General features: G+C 44.3%; 1 long non-coding RNA gene across 1 annotated transcript in view; it reads left to right on the top strand.

The window, feature by feature from the left end:
- The first annotated feature begins 637 nt into the window (after positions 1–637).
- LOC140202560 (uncharacterized) overlaps positions 638–24,832 on the top strand; it is a 39,904-nt gene continuing 15,709 nt past the window's right edge. The window contains exon 1 of the long non-coding RNA XR_011887126.1: positions 638–832. This is a non-coding gene — a long non-coding RNA (uncharacterized lncRNA). The remainder of the gene's footprint in view (positions 833–24,832) is intronic.

The raw sequence follows: 24,832 nt of genomic DNA, 5'->3' as shown, positions 1-24,832 counted from the left end.
GCTTAGGTTACTCAGTTTTACATTACTCATCTTGATTCATTGCTGACAGGATTTCTCTGCAGATCAACAGCACTCTAATAACTTCTACAAATGGCAGCCTAGTATTTTCCGGATCTAACTTCCAGTAGGACATGTCAAAAGGTGATCCGGTTCGGAAACACTGGACTTCTTTTTTCCTTTCATTACGGCAGACAGTGAGACCACTTGTATTGCAGTGTGGAGGTGAGGACAGAGGCCGACTGGGTTTGGCTCTGCCTTTTACAACTTTGCAGCTTACTGGACTAAGTTAGTTATGAAGGAAGTTAAAAGCTGGTAATTAACAAACATTAAAAAAAAACAAAAATTAAACAAAATTATTGCCAATATTTTCCAGCCATAGTTAGCTTCCACTTGTTTCCATCTGCCTAAATGGAGAAACGATGAGGAAATATTAACACATATGTAGGGAGGTACTTTATATTAATGAACTACTATTTTAGTTTCAAGGGGCAATCCAAATGTTGAGCTAAGCAAACTTCTACTAGATGAAACCAGACCTAGTTTAAGTAGGTTTAGATTTTCAAATATGATTGGTTGTTGTGTTTTTTTTAAATGCTTGAAGGCATCAATGGTTAGGCCACTATTGAATCCCCACTCCTAATCACCTTGAGAAAGAGGTGGAGGAACTCCCAGAGTGCAGTCGATGGGGGAGTTCTATAAAGTAAACCCACATAAGTGTATGAATGATCATATGTTTCCCGTGTGAGACCTACAACAGAACTTGCAGCTGGTGTAGCTCTTTTGCTGCTGCCGACCTTGAACTTCTTGTGAACAGAGTTGCTGGAAATACCAGGTACTGTCAAAAGTTGGCTGATTTATTTTAAGGAACCCCATAATTATAGGGACTTTTCTAAAACTTCTGTCAGTTCCTTACAGGAAATTTCTGAAAACTTGTCTGCATTGTAGAGAATCTTTTCTGAAATATTTGACCATCTCTTTGCTTATTCATAGTACGAACTCACACTGAAGCATTGTTCCTTAAGAAATAGGGCTAGAATTCTGCCATTTGATTTCTTGAGCTTTTCCTGCCCAGAACTCAAGAAAGCATGTGAAAGACGTACGCTAAGATGGATCTTTTGTTGTATTTGTGCTCATTCATATAAATATTGTACATAATGTAATGCTCAATTTATGTTTTTCTTGTGAATGTGCCCATGATGCTGCTAAAAGTAAGTTTGTCATTCCAGTTCTGCTTATTACTTGATGTTGATTTTGACTTTGATATCAGAATCAATTGTAACACTGAGGTCCTGGTGGATTTCTCTGGAGAATGGAAAAGATCTCCAGGAACTAGCTGCAGCAGATTAATGGGCTCCTTCAACTAACTTCAAAGAAAAATATGCCTAGGAAATGAATGGTGCCTAGATGGTCCCAATCAGTGGCGAGAGCAGCGTAGAGAGGAGGTTTCTCACAGGTCGGTGACACTCATTTAAAGGTAGAACTTTGCAGGCATTTGGTGTCATTCCGGCAGCCCGAAAACCTGTCTCACTCCATGAATGTGCCTTTACCCCAAATACCTTTGGTTAACAAGGTTCCAGAAACATCAGGCATTCTCCCCCTCCCCCTCCCCCCCCCCCACTTTCAAATCTCTTATATCTCTTCTTTCAGTTAGTCCTGACGAAGGGTCTCGGCCTGAAACATCGACTGTACCTCTTCCTAGAGATGCTGCCTGACCTGCAGCGTTCACCAGCAATTTTTATGTGTGTTGCTTGAAATTCCAGCATCTGCAGATTTCCTCGTGTTTGCATTTTTAAATTCACTACTGCGAAGCCTCTTCCAGTGATGCCTACACTGAAGAAGTTTAAATCTGCTCTTTGATGGGAGTTTAGTGAAACCATCTCTCACTGTTCTCCATCTATAATTTCTTCAGCCCTTCAACTTTTCCATCTGCTCTGCCGTATATATTCAGAAATCAATGGACTTTTACCCCAATGTCCCTTTGTTCAACAACATTCCCTCAGATTCTACCATTTACTAACCTTGTTTGCCCTCCCAAAACATATCATTTCCACTTGTCTGGATTAAACACCATTTGTCATTGCTGTGCCAAACCTTCTAGCTGATATCCTGTACGTCCTGCTGTAGACCTAAATAATCTTCCTCACTATCTAATTTTCATATCACCTGGAAACCTACTTACCACATTTCCTAAAATCACATATAGGTCATTAATTTACATATATCACAAACATCAAAGTTCACAGCACCAATCTTTGTGGTACACCACTGGCACAGAATTCCAATCAGAAAATCAACTCTCCAACACCACCCTCTGCTTCCTATTACCAATCTGATCTGGAGTTCAATTTGCCAGCCTGGCTGGATCCCATAGGTTCAAGCTTTTGGATGTTCAGAAAATACAGTTCTCTGGTGCTAGGGAACAAACAGTGTTCTTCACTCCAAGCCTACAAATACTAGGAGTTCATAATGCAGAAGCAGGGCATTGGGTTCATACTATCTGTGCAGATGTTTATGTTGAATTTGAACTTCATTCCTTTCTACTTTATCTAATCTAATCCAAGCAGCACCTTTTAAGCTTCTTGTGCCAAACTCTTGCGTTAAACGTGTACGTGGGTGGGTGGGGGTTGGGAGTGCAAACTATGGAAGTGGCTGCTGAAACTCTCCCTTTCATTTGGCAACAGCTACTGGTACAGGTTCACAGCGGCTAAGGGATAACACTGAGTGCCTGTGTAAATGGGTATACAAGACAAAGTGTAAAAGTCAGTAAAATAAAAAAAAAGAGATTCAGGCATTTGTGCTAGAGAGAAGGCAATTAAACCAAGCTAAAAATACAAACAGTCCTTTTGGCACCCTGTGGAGCTTATTATCTTTAAGAAACAACAACAAAAACAACCATATAGAAAGGTTAAACAGCCAAGGTCTTTGGTTTGGATTTTGGAAAACCATTTGCTTTATCTGATTAATCATATCGAAATGTCTGTTAGTACAGGTAATGTTAGTTAATCATTTATTTCTTGCTTTGTTGGAAAGAACATAGGTAAAGCTCATGCAAGTGTTAAGGGATTTTTAATTAATCTTTTTGGGCATCATGTTTTTGTTGTATTTGTTGGGCATATCTGGTTTCCCTTGGAATTGAACTATTTTCTTGAACTGCCATGTCCTTCCAGTGTAGGAACTCCCACAAGACTTCAGAGGAGTTACTCAAACATCAATATCATCAAGGACCCCACCCATCCTGCTCGTGGACTGTTTTGTCCCACTTCTATCAGGGAAGAGGTTACACAGCACCCACACCAGGACCACCAGATTCGAAAACAATTACTTTCCTCAAGTTATCAGGCAGATCAACATTGCCACCCATTAACACACTTCAACCCCCACCACCACAACTTTATCATTTCCTGTCAGTCACCTTACATACAAATACTCCAGTACACCTTGTGTACATACAGTCTAAGTGTATAAGCTAATCTTATAGTTGTGATTTTTGTGTGCTTTTATTGTGTTGTTTATGCTTATTGTGCTTCTTTATGCTGCATCAGATCTGGAGTAACAATCATTTCATTTTCCTTTACACTTGTGCACTGACAATTGACAATAAACAATCTTGAATCTTGAATTATTAAAGCATGAGAAAGTACTTTCAAAACAGGATGATATCCAACAGGAAAGGCTGCATGTCACTTTCCAATTCACCAGAAATCTCTGCCTTTCTTGCTAGTGGAGATCATCGATTTGGGTGATGGCCTTAGAGTAGGTCTAGATGAGCAACTAGAATGTGGTTTATTGATGGTACACACCGCAGCCACACACTCTGATGATGGACACAATGAACAATTAGGGTTGCAGAGAAGGTGGCGATCAAATGAACTATTTTGTCCTGGATGGTTTCAAGCTTCTAGAGTGTTGTAATGACTTTCCACACAAGTGGAGAGTATTTATTAGCATCTCTAATTTGTTCTGGTCAAGATAGCGTCAAGATGCCATCTCCGGGAAATGGTACCGCAGCACCAACAGGCTCCGGGACACCTTCTTCCACCAGGCCATCAGACTGCTTAATTCATGCTGACACAACTGTATTTCTATGTTATACTGACTATCCTGTTGTACATACTATTTATTATAAATTGCACATTTAGATGGAGATGTAACGTAAAGATTTTTACTCCTCATGTATATGAAGGATGTAAGTAATAAAGTCAATTCAATTCAATTCAATCAAGTTTGTTGGTCAGACTCAGCTGATTTTTTTTTAGGTTTCAATAGGTGCATTTAATGTCAGAGAAATGTATACAATATACATCCTGAAATTCGTTTTCTTCGCAAACATCTATGAAAACAGAGGAGTGCCCCAAAGAATGAATGATAGTTAAATGTTAGAATCCCAAAGGCCCCCCTCTGAGCACTCAAATGTGCAGCAAAGCATCAATAAAAACACAGACTTGCAGTACCCCAAAGACTACTCGTTCACCTGTTAATTCAACATACCACAGGCTCTCTCTCCCTAATAAGGGAAAAAGAAATGTCCCCATTTCACAGTGAAAGGGGAGACATAACAAACAACTCGCTGATTTATGATGAGGAAAGCCTGTTGCCTCACTTTTTCCGAGCTCTGTGCTCAGAGAGCTCAGGTCTCTGGACTCACAGCCAGCAGATAGCCTGCTGCTCACGATGTTCTGTATTCTCCCATGATGCCTCAGTCAGGGGCACCGGCTTTGAATCAGCATGTCTCCAGAACCACGAAAATCCGGCACCCTGAAGGTGCCCTCATCTTCCAGGCCGTGTCCTTGGGATATCAAAAAGCAGCTGATCGTGAGGCACCCAAAGTGGGTCCCATTCCTGCAAAGGACCAAACTCAGAGTGTAAGGATGATTTACACTTTCGTAGGGATGATTTAGGGATCAGGTTAGGGACAGGCATGTGGGGAAATTAGAGGTCAGGCCAGAGTCTAGGTCTCTTCACTATGCTCTGTGTTCGAAGGCCAGTGACATGAGCATTTGATAAAGGACACCTATAGTCAGATATTGGGCTGACAGATTAGCCATTTGGAAGGCTGATGGCCCTCCCAAGTTAGTGAGTCACCAGCCAGTTCCAGGATTGGAAATCTGCCGGAGATGGAGGGCTGGTTAATCCATAGATACACATGCCTAGGCCTGTGGGCCTCCAGTGTGGAGGTCAAAGTCCCAATGTCTATTAGTCTAAGTCCACTGGAGGCTGGAGACCTGGAGATGCCTGTCCTGGAATTACTGGTCTCTCCGTGCATATGTACAGGTGGGAGTAAGGTTAGGGGCTTTGCTGTTGTTCTGTGGTTTTTGATGCTTATATGTACTGTGAACATGGTAGGTATGCTATATTGACACCGGAATGTGTGGTGATACTTGTGGACTGCCTCCTGCACATCCTTAAGTTATGTTGGTTATTAATGTAAACAGCATGTTTCACTGTATGTTTCAATGTACATGTAATAAATAAATGAACATGAACCTGAATCTGCCTTATTACATGGTGCAAGGCTTTGGGAGGTGACACATTCACTTCAGCGTACCCAGCTTCAGATGTGTTCTTGCAGCCACCGTATTTATAAGACTGGTCCATTTGAATTTCTGGTCAATGGTGAGCCTCAGCAGTGGACTTGGTAATGGTAGCACTATTGATTGTCAAGGTTAGGTGACTGGACTTCCTCTTGTTGGAGATGGCCATTACTTGACACTTTTCTGGTGTAAATATTACCTGCTAATTATCAGCCCATGCTTAGATCTTCCTGCGTGCAAATATGGATAGTTTTATTTGCTGAGGAGTTTACAATGGAATTATCATTAACAAACATCTTCACACCTGAACTTATGATGGATGGAAGATTGTTGATAAAACTGCTGAAAATGTTGGGCCTAGAACTGCCCTATGGAATTCTGGATGTGATGTCCTCAGGCTGGGTTGGCTGATGTCGAACAATGTATCTATCTTCCTTGTGCAGTTCCAACTTTTAAAGTGTTTTTCATTCCTTTATTCCCAATGAACTTCTCCTTGAAGCCACATTTGGCTGTATGCTGCCTTGATCTCAAGGGCAGTCACCTTCACCTCAGCCCTGGAATTTAGCTCTTTGATCCACGTTTGAACCAAGATGATGATCAGGACCAAACCCGAGAGATCCTGGCAAAACGCAAGTATCAGTGCACAGGTTATTGGTGAGTAAGTGCTGGACTGTGTCAGAACTACTCATGATGTTTGGATAGACTGATGAATTTGTCCAGCTTTTTGAACACAGGACATAACTGGGCAACTTTTCAGTTTGTTAACTGCCGGTGTCATAATTGTACTGGAATGGCTTGGCTAAATATATGGTTACATTTTGACCACAAGTCTCAGACCATGAGATAACAGACTGAGACATTTTTGTTACTAGTAACAACGTACAGAACTTTAGAGATAACCAGTTTTGAGCAGTCACATCTATGATATGTTTACCCATTCAGTATGAATTTGCAAAGGCACACAAGACGATAGAGTGTGGTTGGTGCGAACATTGATTCCATGAAATGGTGTTACCAAGATAGTGGACCTGACTATACCTAAGTAGAGTATCTTCTGTACCCTGTCAGTGTTTTTTCGATTGGTGAGGATTCCCAGGGCTACCCCCTCCTGCTGCTGTATCACTGCTCCAACAGAGGTCTGCGCTGCTGACAAGAGGAACTTCCAAAGAACTCCATGGAAATTCCGAAGTCCCCTGTGATAGAAGGCATACTGCTTAACCAGACTGTGGAACAGCTCTTCCATCTGAGGTTCTTGTGAGAAGAGCATTGCATGATCAACTGCACTGGGCCACTTCATCATTTTGGAAGGAGATAAAAGGCTTTGGGGAGAGGTACACTATTAATCAGAGATGATAACAGGGTTGCACTTACAGCGGGCATTATGGGTAGAACTCAAAAAATAGGAGAAGTGCAATCACTCTCATGGGATTGTATGTCACGATCCCCAGTAGCCACTGGAGACAGTGGGAAACAGATATGCAGACAGATTAGAGAAAGGTGTAAAAACAACAGGGTTGTTGCAATGGGTGACTTCAACTTCTCAATACAGACTGGGACCTCCTCAGTGAAAGAGGATTAGATAGGGTAGAGTTTGTTCAATGCATCCAGGAGGATTTTGTGAATCAACATGTAGATAGTGGAACAAGAGGAGAGACCATACCGGACCTAGTGTTAGGTAATGAGCCCAGCCAGGTGATCAATGTTTTAGATCCGGGGATCCCCAACTTTTTTTGCACTGCGGACCGGTTTAATATTGACAATATTCTTGTGGACCGGCCGACAGAGGGGGCGGGCGGTTGGTAAGATTGCCAACTGACAAGAGTAGCAGTCAAATACGTTGTGTTTACCCTGAGAAAGACTACAATAACCATGAAGCCTTGAGCAGGCACCTGTGTGCACATGCGTGGCGTGTACATGCCAATTTTTTTTCTGCAAATCGTTTTTGGCGATTCTGTTCGGGGGGGGGAGGGGTGTTAATCACGACCGGAATATAGGCGATAAGTGGCAAATACACTCAATTTCATTTCTAAAAGGGTTCATCTAACAGATTTAATATTAAACACACAGCGCATATTTTCCTCACATGAATATAGTGATAAGTCAATTATCAGGGGAGGACAGGGGAGCTTGAAGTAAGTGTTGAACGAACTTCCAGTAGAAGTGGTAGAGGCAGGTTCGATATTATCATTTAAAGAAAAATTGGATAGGTATATGGACAGGAAAGGAATGGAGGGTTATGGACTGAGTGCAGGTCGGTGGCACTAGGTGAGAGTAGTGTTCGGCACGGACTAGAAGGGCCGAGGTGGCCTGTTTCCACGCTGTAATTGTTATATGGTTATATAAGTCACTTATAAGTCAATAGCATCATAACATTTTAAGTAACATGTGGATATTAAACACACAGCACGTGTTTTCCCTGTATGAACATGTAAAATCATTGCAACACACCAATATCGCTGAATCAGTGGGAGCCCTGGGCTTGTTTCCCTGCAACAAGACAGTCCCATTGAGGGGTGATAGGAGACAGCGATACTCGAAGGGGGCTCCTTATGTCCAGTCTATTCCACAATTTAGTTTTCGTTGCATTCATTGCAGATTATGTTGGAAATGGAAGCAACGTTTTCAGTGCTTTCGTGGCTATCTCAGGATATTTAGCCTTGACTTTGATCCAGAATGCTGGCAGAGATGTTATGTCAAACATACTTTTCAGCCCACCACCATATGCAAGCTCAAGGAGTTAATCTCCTTCCCACGCTGACATGGATGACGCGTGAGTAAAGACCTCGCGTGTGTTCAAGTTCAACAGTGCGCGTGACAGGGAATGAGGAAAGGTTTCCTTGCGGCCCGGTAGCACATGCTTTGCGGCCCGGTGGTTGAGGACCGCTGTTTTAGATGGAGAACAGTCAGGGAACAACAATCATAACTGCTTAAGTTTAAAATGGCTACAGATAAGGATACGTGTGAACCTTGCAGGAGAGCAAGCCAAATTACCAGAGCATGAGGTACGAACTAAGGAGAGTTAATTGGGAATAGATGTATTTGGCAAGTCCACATCTGGCATGTGGAGTGTATGTAATGACTAACAGCACAGAGTACAGAACAGTAAGAAGGAAGGAGAAAACAGCAAGGTAAGGGAAACTTGGATGTCAATAAACCATTGTTAAAATGAAGAAGAAAAGAAAGTTCAAAAGTTCAAAGTAACTTTATTATCAAATTACATATACGTCACCATATACAACTCTGAGATTCATTTTCTTGTGAGAATTCACAGTAAATACAAGAAAACTGGAGGAGATAGCAGAGGTACTTAATGAATACTTGGCTTCAGTATTCACTGCGGAAAAGGATCTTGGTGATTGTAGGGATGACTTGCAGTGGACTGAAAAGCTTGAGAATGTAGTTATTAAGAAAGAGGATGTGCTGGAGCTTTTGGAAAGCATCCAGTTGGATAAGTTACTGGGACCAGAGCGGATGTACCCCAGGCTACTATGGGAAGTGAGGGCAGAGATTGTTGAGCCTCTGGTGATGATCTTTGCATCATCAATGGGGACGGGAGAGGTTCTGGAGGATTGAAGGGTTGCAGATGTTGTTCCCTTATTCAAGAAAGGGAGTAGAGATAGCCTAGGAAATTATAGACCAGTGAGTCTTATTCTGTGGTTGGTAAGTTGATGGAGAAAATCCTGAGAGGCAGGATTTATTAACATTTGGAGAGGCATAATATGATTAGGAATAGTCAGCATGGCTTTGTCAAAGGCAGGTCGTGCCTTACGAGCCTGATTGAATTTTTTGTGGATGTGACTAAACACATTGATGAAGGTAGAGCCATAGATGTAGTGTATATGGATTTCAGCAAGGCATTTGATAAGGTAACCCATGCAAGGCTTATTGAGAAAGTAAGGAGGCATGGGATCCAAGGGGACATTGCTTTGTAGATCCAGAACTGGCTTGCCCACAGAAGGCAAAGAGTGGTTGTAGACAGGTCATATTCTGCATTGAGTTCGGTGACCAGTGGTATGCCTCAGGGATCTGTTCTGGGACCCCGAATCTTTGTGATTTTTATAAATGACCTGGATGAGGAAGTGGAAGGATGGGTTAGTAAATTTGCTGATGACACAAAGGTTGGGGGTGTTGTGGATAGTGTGGAGGATGCAGCAGGACATTGATAGGATGCAAAACTGGGCTGAGAAGTGGCAGATGGAGTTCAACCCAGATAAATGTGAGGTGGTTCATTTTGGTAGGTCAAATATGATGGCAGAATATAGTATTAATGGTAAGACTCTTGACAGTGTGAAGGATCAGAGAGATCTTGGGGTGCAAGTCCATAGGACACTCAAAGCTGCTGCGCAGGTTGACTCTGTGGTTAAGAGGGCATACGGTGCATTAGCCTTCATCAATCGTGGGATTGTGTTTAAGTGCCGAGAGGTAATGTTGCAGCTGTAAAGAACCCTGGTCAGACCCCACTTGGAGTATTGTGCTCAATTTTGGTCACCCCACTACAGGAAGGATGTGGAAACCATAAAAGGGTGCAGAGGAGATTTATAAGGATGTTGCCTGGATTGGGGAGTATGCCTTATGAGAATAGGCTGAGTGAACTCGGCCTTTTCTCCTTGGAGTGACGGAGGATGAGAGGTGACCTGATAGAGGTGTACAAGATAATGAGAGGCATTGATCATGTGGATAGTCAGAGGCTTTTTCCCAGGGCTGAAATGGCTAGCACGAGAGGGCATAGTTTTAAGGTACTTGGAAGTAGGTACAGAAGAGATATCAGGGGTAAGTTTTTTTACGCAGAGATTAGTGAGTGTGTGGAATGGGCTGCGAGCGGCAGTAGTGGAGGCGGAAATGATAACGATAAGGTCTTTTAAGAGACTCCTAGATAGGTACATGGAGCTTAGAAAAATAGAGGGCTATGGGTAAACAGGTAGTTCTAAGGTAAGGACATGTTCAGCAGAGCTTTGTGGGCTGAAGGGCCTGTATTGTGCTGTAGGTTTTCTATGTTTCTAAACACAATAGAACATTAAGGTGGATTAGTCCCTAGGGCCTTATGGGATATGCTCCAGGTTACTGAGAGAGGGAATAGACGAGATTGCTGGGACTTGATTAATATTGATTTGTGTTGTCTCCAGCCACAGGTGAGGTCGTCGAGAACTGGTGAGTAGTTAATTTTATTCTATTGTTCAGGAAGCAAAATAGGGATAATCCTGGAAAGTATAGACCAATGAGTTTCATGTCAGTGGTAGGAAAGTTACTGAATGTAATCTCTGGGATAGGGCACGAGCATTTCAAAAACCATGGCCTAATTGGGGACAATGGACATGTCTTTGTATGGGGAAGTCATGTCTTATTACTTGATTAAGCTTTTAGAGGAGGTGTCAAAGGTGATTCCTTAAAGTAAAGCTGTGGATATTGTCTACATAGATTTTAGTAAGGCATTTGTTAAGGTCCATCAGGGTTGGCTCATCCAGAAGATTAAGACATATGGGATCCTCAAAGAATTCGGCATTTGGATTCAGAGTTGCCTTGCTCCGAGAAGACAGAAGGAGCTAATCAAAGGGACCTATTCTGACTGGAAATCTGTTGCAAGAGTATGAGGAATTTCTTGGTGTGAACCTGTACTGGGACCTCTGCTGTTTGTGATTATATATATATATATATGACCTGGATGAAAATGTAGATAGGTGGGTTTGTAAGTTTTTAGATGATACATAGATTGGTGTTGTAGAAAGAATAGATGAGGATATAAGTCAGTTGCAGATATGTGTAGAGGAATGGCAGATGTAGTTTAACTTGGCCAAATGTGAAATGTTGCACGTTGAGTGATCAAATAAAAAGGGACCGTACTCTGTAATAGCAAGCCTTAACAGTTTTGATGTGCAGTAGGATCTTGGTATATTTGAGGGCAGGGTGGAAGTTGGAAGCAAAGTTGCTGAAGTTGACGAACTTCAAATGAGTGCAGGAAGCAGTACCAATGCAGTCATCGATGTGAAGGAAAAGTTAAGGAGAGATACCAGTGTAGGCTTGGAACATTGATTGTTCCATAAAGCCGACAAAAAGGCAGGCATATCTGGGACCCATGTGAGTGCCCATGGCCACACCTTTTGCTTGAAGGAAGTGGGAAGAGCCAAATAAGAAATTATTGAGAGTGAGGGCAAGTTCCACCAGATGGAGGAGAGTAGTGGTGGAGGGGAACTGGTGGAGACTAATGTCCAGAAAAAAAATGGAGAGCTTTGAGGCCTTTCTGGTGGGGGATGGAAGTGTATAGGGACTGGACGTCCATAGTAAAAATAAGAATGAAGTCAGCATGTAACTCCAGGTCAGGGTCTTCAAAAGAACCCTGGAAGGGAAAAATAGAGATATTTAAGATAGAAATAGAGCTGTTTCCAAAGATGCAAGCAAAGGAGTTGTTGTGAGGCACCATCATCCTCCTAAGCTGCTCCTCCTTATATAATTATAAGAATAGGAAGCTCCAGTAGGTAAGTAGACTTGTTAAGATGGATGTCCACGTCCATGACACTGAAGGTAAGTTTATTACTTCCACTTCTAGGTTACAGCAGTACTTCAGTACAATTCTACATAGGTTTGTGGAAGATCTGTAATTGAATTAGAAGCTGTAGCTTGAGGAACAATCCAGCTGCTCTTTCTACTGGTTGCAAAAATTCACTTAGAAAATAATAGTTCGCTTTCGTCAACCTGGTACATTTAATTGGCTGTTGGTCCTATTTGTGAGAGCTCGAAGAATTGGAGGCCTGATGTCAATAAACCAACACAAAAACAGTTTCTGCTTAGCTACTAGTACCAATAGTCACTGCACACCCAGGTGCAGCATGTTCTAATCACTGAAGCATTCAGATATGACGTTTCTAGTTTACTGTTGGCTGGATATAGTAAGGTTGATTATCGCAGCAAAAACTTAACAGGGAACATGTCCAAGTTTCAATGGTTGCAGCTCAGTGTCAGTCAACACGGACAGCATCAGCACAGTCTGGGCAATTGCCACAGCATCTGACTAATGCTCGATTGCACAACACCTCCCTTTGAAGAATATGTGAGGACAAGGAGGACGCAGAGAGCACAAGGATGTGATATTGGGCAAAGATTGGATCAGCCATTTTATCGAATGGTGGAGTTGGTTTGAGGGACTGCCCCTGCCTATATTTCTGCATGTTCTTATGACCCCTCCTTTCCTGAAACCAGTACTCTAATCTGGGCTACCGCAGTGCCTCATTACTGATTTAATATGCAAAAACAGTTGCTCAGCTAGCAAACAGATCTATGTATCATCATCATCATCATCATCAGTGATCACTCGTAGTTGAGTCTGTTTCTTCTCATGGTGGTTGATCTGGTCAATGGTGGCTCTTGAGATGACTGAAGAGGCTGATCTGCATTCCACAAATCCTATTGCAGTATTGGCAGCTGTGGGTCATTGAAGTGGTGGTGGATGTAGCTGGTTGGGCCTTTCATCGTCTCTCCTTACATTGAAGCTGCTTAGTCTCAATGGCACAGTGGAGGTATTCTTTGAGCTGTGCAGTCCCCTCATAGACAGCTTTCCTTATCCTGAGCTAATTTCTCCCATCCATTCAGGTTGAGATGGCATGTCCTCAAATGGGTCTTGATATTGCCCTTGAACTACTTTTTCTGCCCTCCAGGAGTGTGCGTTGCATCCTTGCGTTAGCCAAAGAGAAGTTGTTTAGGGAGGCAGGAGTCAGGCTGATGTGGCCAACCCATTATAATTGGTGTTGAGTTATGATTGTGGCTATGGAGTTAATGTTAGCTTCCTCTAGGACGCTGGATTTAGTATGCCTGCTCTTCCAGCAAATTCTCAGAATCTTTTGGAGGCACCTTTGATGGGAAATTTCCAGGGATTTATGTGCTTGCTATATGTTGTCCATGACTCTGCTAAATATAGCAAGGAGGGGAGGACTATGGCTTTATGGACCAGAAGCTTAGTGTTGGTCTTGATATCCCGATCTTCAAAACCCCTTTTTCTCATCCTGGCAAAAACTCCGGTCACACAGTCTACTCTGCGATTTTTTCCAAAGTTAATGTTGGCTCTTGAAGGAAGACTGCTGCGAAGGTATGGGAAATGATCAGTGTTCTCCAGAAGGATGTTGTCAACTTGAAGGGTTGGAGGTTTAGCAGCTTGATCTGGAGAAGTTTGGTGCAAGACTTGGGATTTTTGATGTTCAGATCAAGTCCCAGGAGCTTGTATGCTCTGGCAAACATTATGTGCTGCAGACCCTCCTCAGGGTGAGCTACGATGGCATTGTCATCAGCATATTGGAACTCAGTGATGAAAGTAGTTGACACCTTTCTCTTTTCCTTGAACTTGTTAAGTTTAAAGAGCCCCCCATCTGTCCTATAGAGAATCTGGACTCCCTGTGGGAGGTCTTGGCCTGTGATGTGAAGAAAATTTGCAATAAAAATAGCAAACAGAGTTGGGGCAATGATGTACCACTGTTTAGCCCCGGTCTCAACCATAACAGATACTGTTTCAGAACCACTGTTGCTGATGACTGTTGCAGTCATATCACTGTGTAAGACCTGCTGGTTCTCGAGGTATTTCTCTGGGCACCCAACTTTGGACAGTTACTGCCAAAGGGCAGGACAATTTCCAGAGTCAAATGCTTTTGTAAGGTTAACAAAGGCTATACAAAGTGGGAGATTTTGTTCCCGAGCTTTCTGCAATTGACGTGTGGTAAAAATCATGTCAAATGTTCTTCTGGCTGGATGAATGCTACATTGAGATTCAGGCAGGAGATCTTCTGCCAAAGGTGAAAGTCGATCACATAAAATCCATGCAGAGACAGAAGTATTTATAGTTGAGAAATATAAAGAGGGAAAGATTACTGATGAGAGCAAAGCAGCATAAAAAAATCACTGTAACATTGTGTTGATGAGCCTAAGTTAGAGAAGTTGAACTAGCCAAGTTAAATCTAATGTGGTTTAAAGGACCTAGCACAAATTATCATGTTTTGCAAACTAATCATAGAGTCTTTGAGTCATACAGCACAGAAACAGATTCTTTGTCCCAACCTGCTCCATGCTGACCAAATGGCTCATCCAAACTAATCCCATTTGCTGGCATTTGCCCAATAAACTTCTAAACCTTTCCAAACCATGTACCTGTTCAGTTGCCTTTTAAATGTTGTTATCGTCTGATCAATACATTGGCAGTGGAGTGTAATAAAATGTAAGGGGAAAAGGAAGAGCACGTTGGCAGGAACTAAGTGAGTCTGGGTGAGAGGAGGAAGATAAGTGGGTGATCAATTGTACATTTTTGAAAAGGTCATTAGCTAACACTTTCAGAGTGCAATGCTTGCTTGCCACATCATGTCAAAATGTCACTCATGTCTTACTGCACAAAGGCACAAACTAATTGACTCTTGGAACATTTGCAAATGGAACTGATCGTTTTAATCAGCAAACATCTCCAAGTTGTTTCCTTGGAGGCCGAGACCTAAAGTTGATTTGTCCCAAAACAATGGCCTAAGGAACTTCTGCCAAAATGTTCTGGAGCTAAGGTGATTTACTTCATGCAATAACAGTAGCAACATCTGTCTGAGAAGGGACTCTGCGAGAAGTTTTCCAATCATTCCCATTTCCTTTGATTTCAGTGGGGTTCCTTGATAACTCACTCTGGATATTTAGTTATACATATTTATTTAGATATACAGCACAGTAACAGGTCCTTCCAGCCCAAAGAGTCATGCTGTTTAGTTATACCCACATGACCAATTAACCTACTAACCATTACTTTGGAATGTGGGAGGAAACCACAGCACTCAGAGCAAACTCATGGGGGTCACAGAGAAAGTACAAACTCCTTACAGACAATGATGGAATTGAACCTGGGTTACTGGCACTTGCAATAGCATTAAGCTAACCACTACGGACATAACTCTCAACTTAGCTCAAAATTTAATTTCTTTCTCCATGTTTGTGCTCTTGAGTCAAATCTTCCCGATGAATCTCATGCAAACTATCAATGGGCAGGTTAATAGTCAGTGATTGTCCCTTGTTTATATTATTATATCATTTTTAAAAACCTGCCATCACTTGTTTAATGAAAAATATCCAATTGTTGCAAGGGCATGGCTGGGGACAAACCCAAGTGTAGAACATAGGCACTGAGGCAGAGTCATTAGGCGTTAGCATCACCACAAATGGGGAACCGGTATCCAGCAGAGTCATTACACAGAGATGAGGTTCATGTAGAGAATCCAGGAAACGATGTGGAACTTAGAACTGAGAGTTCTCAGGAAACAGGAAACAGGAAACAGGAAACAGGAAACAGGAAACAAGGTTTACACACATTAGAGTCTACCAATGAACTGGCAGCTCCTTGTTGTGATTACAGGGTTTTTATCCTGCTTTTACTAATGGAAGGCAGGTGTGTGTAATTAGTGGAACTGGGAATGATTGGAAATTAAACGAGGGGATTGAGGCCCAATTACTGAGGTAATAGCAAGGTGGGGAATGGCCAGATGGGACCACAAAATACCCCCCCCCCCCCACAATGGGAGCCTCCAGGCTTGTCTGGGTGGTCCCAATGAAAGTCCTGGATGAGGGAAGGGTCCAGGATGAAGGAGTGGGGAACCCAGGAACGTTCTTCTGGACCGTGCCCCTCCCAGTGTACCAAGTATTGGAAACCCCTGCCCCGATGGTGCACATCCAGTAGTCGGACAGTGTATGCCAGATGGTTGTCAATGATATGGGCAGGTGGGGGAGTCTCAGCTGGGAGACACAAGGGTCTGACGGAAACTGGCTTTAACTGGGAAACATGAAAGGTAGAGTGGATGCGCATAGATCTTGGCAGTTTAAGTCAGAGTGCTGTGGGATTGATGACCTTTTCAACCTTGAATGGACCCAGGAAGCAAGAGGCGAGTTTCCTAGGCTCGATCTTGAGCGGGAAGTCCTTGGATGAAAGCCACACCATCTACCCAGGTTGGAACTCAGGCGCCGGAGTCCGGTGTCGGTCGGCCGTCTTTTTATTGCAATTTGCCGACCTGAATAGAGCAGTGTGTGTCTCCTTCCAAACCTTAAGGCACCGATCGATATGGTCCTGAACCGATGGCACAGCAATCTCTTCCTCTTGCGCGGGGAACAGCAGGGGTTGGTACCCAAGAGAACACTCGAAAGGAGACCTTCCAATGGCAGAGCTCACCAGAGAGTTGTGGGCGTACTCAACCCACGGGAGGTGGTCGCTCCAGGTCGATAGGTTGTTTGCTGTTACACAACGTAGCGTCGCCTCCAGGTCCTGGCTGACCCGTTCCATCTGCCCGTTCGTCTGGGGTTGGAAGCCGGATGACAGGCTGACCGATGCACCCAAGGCGTGACAGAATGCCTTCCATACCTGCGAGACGAACTGGGGACCTCAATCGGAGATGATGTCCATGGGGATTCCGTGGAGGCGGAAGACGTGGTGGACGAGAAGGTCTGCGGTTTCCTGAGCAGAAGGGAGTTTAGGGAGGGCTACAAAGTGCACCATCTTGGAGAACCAGTCTACCACGGTGAGGACAGTGATGTTTCCGCGTGAAGGGGGTAGACCGGTGACTAAGTCTAGGGACGACCAGGGACAGGTAGAGGACAAAGTAACCCTGCAGGTGGCCAATCAGAAGCTTTTCCCCGCGCACAGACGGAACATGCTGAGACATAGGAATGTGTATCCGCCTCCATGGAAGTCCACCAAAAGTATTTTCTCAGGAGCGCTAGGGCCAGATCACTCCCAGGGTGGCAGGTGAACTGAGATGTGTGCCCCCACTGGAGAACCTGGGACCTGACGGAAACGGGCACATACAGGCGATCACCGGGTCCATTGCCAGGGTCGGGGTTGTCCCGCTGGGCTTCCTTTACTTTGGACTCGATCTCCCAAGTGAGGGTTGCCACCACGCAGGATGGTGGGAGGATAGTCCCTGTGCTGGAAGTGTCCCCCTTGGAGTCGTATTGGCAGGAGAGCGCATCTGGCTTCCTGTTCTTGGACCCTGGACTGTATGTGAGGGGAAAACTTGAACCGTTCAAAAAATGATGCCCAACGGGCCTGGCGGGAGTTCAAACATTTGGCAGTCTGCATATATCCCAGGTTCTTATGATCAGCCTAAACAATAAACGATTGTTCCGCCCCCTCCAGCCAGTGCCTTCACTCCTCCGATGCTAGCTTGACTGCCAGTAGCTCCGGATTCCCCACGTCGTAATTCTGCTTGGCTGGGGACAGTTGGCGAGTATACAAGGTGTAGGGGTGAAGCTTTTCGTCCGAACTTGATCGTTGGGACAGGACTGCTCCTATCCCGGAGTCAGAGATGTCCACCTCAACAATGAATTGATGGGCTGGGTCCGGATGGACCGGGATAGGAGTGGTGGTGAAACGCCTCTTCAGGTCGGAGAATGCCGAGTCAGCTTCAGAGTCCCAACACAAAAGTGTGGTAGGCGAGGTAAGCCAGGGAAGGGGGGCCGCCACTCGACTGTAGTCTCTGATAACTCGGCGGTAGAAGTTTGCAAACCCCAGGAATTGTTGAAGTTGCTTGCGGGTCGTGGGCCTAGGCCATTCTTCCACTGCCCAGATTTTCTTGGGGTCTGCTCTCACCTGCCCGCCCTCAATGATATAACCCAGGAAGCTGACCGAAGGAACGTGAAACTCGCATTTCTTCACCTTCACAAATAACTTGTTCTCCCACAGTCTCTGGAGGACTAGACGGACATGGTGAATGTATTCCTGAGGGCTGCTAGAAAATATCAAGATATCATCGAGGTAAATGAATACGAAGCGATTAATAAAGTCCCTCAGCACATCATTGATTAGGGCTTGAAAAACGGCGGGAACATTGGTGATGCCAAACGGCATGACCAAGTATTCGAAGTGGCACAGAGGTGTATTAAAGGCCGTCTTCCACTCGTCCCCCTCCCTCATCCTGACCAGATGGCGTTACGAAGGTCTAACTTCGAGAAGATGGTGACTCCATGCAGTGGTTCAAATGTCGAACTAATGAGGGGTAGTGGGCACTTATTTTTAACTGTTATATTGTTTAGGCCTCGGTAATCAATACAAGGACGAAGCGACCCATCCTTCTTTTCTACAAAGAAAAAACCGGCGCCTACAGGGAGGATGAAGGTCTGATAATGCCCACTGCGAGGGACTTGCTAATGTACTTCTCCATGGCCTCTCTCTCCAGTCGGGATAGGTTAAAAAGGTGACTGGTGGGTAGCGAGGCCCCGGGGAGAAGGTCGATGGCATAATCATACGGGCGGTGCGGAGGCAGGGAAAGAGCCCATTGTTTACTGAATACCTGTCCCAGGTAATGGTATTCTGTGGGTAAATGGGACAAGTTGAGGGGTTCTAAGGCAGGCGGGGTCACAGTAGTCTCCCTGGGAGATGGGGCTGACCACAGACAGTTGGCGTGGCAAGACTGGCTCCATTTGACTATTCTCCCGGTAGACCAGTGGACGTGGGGATTGTGGTGATACAGCCACGGGTACCCTAGAACTACAGGAACTTGAGGTGAATGAATGAGACTGAATCATACCTCCTCCCGATGGTTGCCGGATAGGATCAAGGTCAGGGGCGACGTACAGTGGGTCATGCGAGCCAACAGTTTCCCATCCAGGGCCCGGGCCTCCGGGGGGTAGTTAGCGGCTTGTGAGGTATTCCAGCCTGGAAGGCTATGTCTTCGTCCAGCAGATTACCCTCGGCACCGGAATCTACCAAGGCGGATAGGGACAGGGACGGTTGTTGATAATTCACGGTAGCCGGGATCTACATCCGGGTTTGGGGACCAGAAGGGAGGGTCGTCTGACTCACCAGAACAGTAGGAGCGGGAGCTCTGCGAGGAACAGAGGGGAGAGAGAGGTTAGTGCTGGTAGAAGACAGTCAGGTGGGACATGGGCTGACCCGAGGAGCGGGGTGACTGGTTTTTTCTCTCAGACACTCTCAAAGTCGATTACCTAGCCTGGTGGCTAGAGAGATCAGAGTCCAGGCTGTCCGTGTCAACCCTCGCTGTCAGTTCATCCTTTATCTTCTCTGAGAGGCCCTGTTGGAACACCTCCCGTAGGGCCTCGTCATTCCACCCTGAGTCAGCTGCTAAGGTTCAAAACTTGATGGAGTACTTCGCTGCGCTCCGCGAACCCTGACAAAGATTCAGCAAGCGCCTTGCGGCCTCCTTACCGCAAATAGGCTGTTCGAAGACCTTTCTCATTTCAGAGACGAAGGAGGGGAAGGAGGAACAAACTTCTGGTCGGTTATCCCATATCGCAGTGGCCCATGCCAAGGCATCCCCTTGTAACAGCCCCGTGATGTACACAATCTTTGATCTATCCAAAGCGTATGTACGTGACTGTAGCTCAAAAACCAAGGAGCATTGTAATAAGAAGGCCCGGCACCTCCCTAGGTCCCCAGCGTCCCCGGCTGTGCGGTTTGGCCAGTCAGGGGTCTTGGAGGGGATGGAGTAAGGGAAGCAGATACCCTTCCTCATATTTGTGGACAGCACACAAAGGTTTTCCATGACCTCCATGAGCAGTTGGTCGTGGGCGCCCAGTAAGTAGCTCTGGCTGGCGTGGGCCTGTTGCACGGGGTCTGCGTCCGCTGGGTTCATTCTTGGCCAGTTCGTTCTGTTGCAAGGATGAGGCTGAGGATGAACCCAAGTGCAGGACACAGGCACTGAGGCAGAGTCGTTAGGCATTAGCACCACAGCGAACGGGGAAGGGGTATCCAGGAGAGTCTTTACACAGTGACAAGTTTAACGTAGAGTATAAAGGAAACGATGCCAAACTTAGAACTGAGAGTTCTCAGGAATCAGGAAACGAGGTTTACTCACACTAGAGTCGACCAACAAACTGGCAGCTCCTTGTTGTGACTACAGGGTTTTTAATCCTGCATTTACGGATGGAAGGCAGGTGTGTGTAATACGTGGAACTGGGAATGATTGGAAATTAGACGAGGGGATTGAGGCCCAATTACTGAGGTAATAGCAAGGTGAGGAATTGCCAGACTGGACCATGACACCAATATGTGGAAATTCAGTGTGCGATAACATCTTGTTAATGAGAGAGTTCAGAGGAGAATAGCCGGACTGGTGCAAAGTGACAGGAAGGAGACAGTGACTCAAATAACCAAGCATTACAACAGTGGTTTGCAGAAGACCGTCTCTGAACGAACAACATGTCGAATCTTGAAGTGGATGTTCTACAGCAGCAGAAGAGCATGAAACTATACTCAGTGACCACTTTATTAGGTACGGCAGATAACTAAAGTGACCTCTAAGCGTATATACTGAGATACAGTGTAAAGCTTTTGTTTTACATGCAATCCAGACAGATCATGCCATACTTAATTACATGAAGATAATAAAGAGAAAACAATATTCAAAATAGAGAGTACCATTACAGCTAAAGTGCAGTTACGTCAATAATGTGTAGGAGTGGTGATAATGTAGACTGAGAGGTCAAGAGTTCAAGAATTTATCCTCAACTACAAACGTAAATGAGAGGTCTGTTCGAGCGTCTGATATTAGCGGGACAGAAGCTGCCTATGAGTTTGGTGGTTTGTGCTCTTAAGCTTTTGTACCTTCTGCCCAATGAGAGAGTTGAGAAGAGAGCGTGACTGTGGTGGGAGGAGTCTTTGATCATATTGGCTGCTTTCCCATGGCAGCTGGAAAAATAGGCAGCATCAAAGGGAGAAATGAGTGTGTGTGCGTGTGTGGGGTGGGGGGAGGCAGGTTGTCTTGTGTGATCAACTGGGCTGTGTTCACAACTCTGCAATTTCTTGTGGTCTTGGGGAAAAAAAACACAATTGCCGTGCCAAGTTGTGCTACACCCAAATGGGATGCTTTCTTTGTCTTTGTCTGAGCGTAGACTAATGATGCAGTATTTATTGGTGGTTAAGGAGGCTTTGGGAGATTTGCAGCACTGTTGATTTGATGCCAGTATTATGCTGGAAGTGCTTGGCCAGAGGGGTGGGTAATTCTGGAATGGACATGTGGAACATTATCATTTCCCATATTCTTGGATATATCCATCACTCTCACCCCTATTGCATAGGAGGGATCGCTTCAGCTAAGAAAAAAACTGAGATGGTGAGGATGTTGGAATGAAATCATGATGAATCATACGCTCGGCATTTCTGGCTGGATTTGTCCCTATGCTGTTGATTCTCTTTAACTGTGTACATTCATGTGCAACAAAAAAAAGAGAATCTATCTGCTCATGGAACATTTTATAGAAATACTTTTAAATTTAAAAGGAGACATGTGGTAAAGATAGGCTGAGGAGTAGAGCTCAACAGAAGGAACAAGAAAGGCATGATTCAAAGTGAATCTAACTCCTAATTTGGAGTCATGAAGGTGAAATCAGATCTCAGCCTTTATTCTCTGAAAAGGGAAAAATGCCAGAAATTTACCATTGGGTGGCTTAGGTAAAAATAGTGGTTGAGGGGGAATGGAGGCTAATTGGGGCCACAGTCCCCCATCATTTTCTAAATCGTGCCTGAGTGAATATGCATACTAATATAAAATTATGTGGCTGATGGTAGAGATTTAGGGCAGGTCAGAGGGTCTAATGGCAGGTGAAACTGAGCCGAAGACTCAGCATCATTCTTTGGGGGAAAGTTGGAAAGCAAATGGCATAAATTAAGTAAGTCTTATTCATGACTTAGCTATAATCTCCAGTCAATACATGTATTACCTTGTTGGTATTCATGAAAAAATAAGGCAGAGTTTCAGAGTCAAAGACTGGAGAGTGAACCTGGATCTATGAGAAGAACAGAGGCTTGTAAGAAGCTGATCAGCTAAGGTGATAATAGTTGTCGTTTTTTGTGTGTTAAGAACAGTTTTTAATGGGTTTCACACAGGAGAATGAACAAGATCAAAGCACACAGATAATGTGCTGTCATAGGGTGAGAAATAGCTATTCGATAAAAACAAAGAGGTTCAGTTACTCAATCAAAACTGTGACTGAAATTCTTCCGGATTGCAGAAAAATAGTACTGAGTTAGAATGTCAAGTGTGGTCTCAATGAACATTGAAGCAGACCTGAAAGTCCAAATAGCCTGTGCCTGCTCCTGTTTCTTAGGTAGGGAGTGGAGACTGGTTGCATCAATTTTCTTTTACATTTGTTAACTGATTGCTGCTTTAGCCTGAAAGACATCTAACTAAGGTATGCGCTTGCCACTAAGAAGCAAAGATACTGATAAGATATAGGGTGGCACAGTTATGTAGAGACATAGAAACATAGAAAATAGGTGCAGGAGTAGGCCATTCGGCCCTTCGAGCCTGCACCGCCATTTATTATGATCATGGCTGATCATCCAACTCAGAACCCTGCACCAGCCTTCCCTCCATACCCCCTGACCCCCGTAGCCACAAGGGCCATATCTAACTCCCTCTTAAATATAGCCAATCAACTGGCCTCAACTGTTTCCTGCGGCAGAGAATTCCACAGATTCACCACTCTCTGTGTGAAGAAGTTTTTCCTAATCTCGGTCCTAAAAGGCTTCCCCTTTATCCTCAAACTGTGACCTCTCGTTCTGAACTTCCCCAACATCGGGAACAATCTTCCTGCATCTAGCCTGTCCAATCCCTTTAGGATTTTATACGTTTCAATCAGATCCCCCATCAATCTTCTAAATTCCAACGAGTACAAGCCTAGTTCATCCAGTCTTTCTTCATATGAAAGTCCTGCCATCCCAGGAATTAATCTGGTGAACCTTCTTTGTACTCCCTCTATGGCAAGAATGTCTTTCCTCAGATTAGGGGACCAAAACTGCACACAATACTCCAGGTGTGGTCTCACCAAGGCCTTGTACAACTGCAGTAGTACCTCCCTGCTCCTGTACTCAAATCCTCTTGCTATGAATGCCATCATACCATTCACCTTTTTCACCGCCTGCTGTACCTGCATGCCCACTTTCAATGACTGGTGTATAATGACACCTAGATCTCGTTGCACCTCCCCTTTTCCTAATCGGCCACCATTCAGATAATAATCTGTTTTCCTATTTTTGCCACCAAAGTGAATAACTTCACATTTATCCACATTAAATTGCATCTGCCATGAACTTGCCCACTCACCCAACCTATCCAAGTCACTTTGCATCCTCTTAGCATCTTCCTCACAGCTAACACTGCCGCCCAGCTTCATGTCATCCGCAAACTTGGAGATGCTGCATTTAATTCCCTCATCCAAGTCATTAATATATATTGTAAACAACTGGGGTCCCAGCACTGAGCCTTGCGGTACCCCACTAGTCACTGCCTGCCATTCTGAAAAGGTCCCGTTTATTCCCACTCTTTGCTTCCTGTCTGCTAACCAATTCTCCATCCACATCAATACCTTACCCCCAATACTGTGTGCTTTAAGTTTGCACACTAATCTCCTGTGTGGGACCTTGTCAAAAGCCTTTTGAAAATCCAAATATACCACATCCACTGGTTCTCCCCTATCCACTCTACTAGTTACATCCTCAAAAAATTCTATGAGATTCGTCAGACATGATTTTCCTTTCACAAATCCATGCTGACTTTGTCCGATGATTTCACCGCTTTCCAAATGTGCTGTTATCACATCTTTGATAACTGACTCCAGCAGTTTCCCCACCACCGACGTTAGGCTAACCGGTCTATAATTCCCCGGTTTCTCTCTCCCTCCTTTTTTAAAAAGTGGGGTTACATTAGCCACCCTCCAATCCTCAGGAACTAGTCCAGAATCTAACGAGTTTTGAAAAATTATCACTAATGCATCCACTATTTCTTGGGCTACTTCCTTAAGCACTCTGGGATGCAGACCATCTGGCCCTGGGGCCATCTGCCTTTAATCCCTTCAATTTACCTAACACCACTTCCCTACTAACATGTATTTCGCTCAGTTCCTCCATCTCACTGGACCCTCTGTCCCCTACTATTTCTGGAAGATTATTTATGTCCTCCTTAGTGAAGACAGAACCAAAGTAATTATTCAATTGGTCTGCCATGTCCTTGCTCCCCATAATCAATTCACCTGTTTCTGTCTGTAGGGGACCTACATTTGTCTTTACCAATCTTTTCCTTTTTACATATCTATAAAAGCTTTTACAGTCAGTTTTTATGTTCCCTGCCAGTTTTCTCTCATAATCTTTTTTCCCCTTCCTAATTAAGCCCTTTGTCCTCCTCTGCTCAACTCTGAACTTCTCCCAGTCCTCAGGTGAACCACTTTTTCTGGCTAATTTGTATGCTTCTTCTTTGGAATTGATACTATCCCTAATTTCTCTTGTCAGCCACGGATGCACTACCTTCCTTGATTTATTCTTTTGCCAAACTGGGATGAACAATTGTTGTAGTTCA

The sequence above is a fragment of the Mobula birostris genome, chromosome 1, assembly GCF_030028105.1.
Source record: "Mobula birostris isolate sMobBir1 chromosome 1, sMobBir1.hap1, whole genome shotgun sequence".
Taxonomy (NCBI): Eukaryota; Metazoa; Chordata; class Chondrichthyes; order Myliobatiformes; family Myliobatidae; genus Mobula; species Mobula birostris.
The sequence above is the reverse complement of the archived record's forward strand: the minus strand, read 5'-3'. Positions and strand labels throughout refer to the sequence as shown.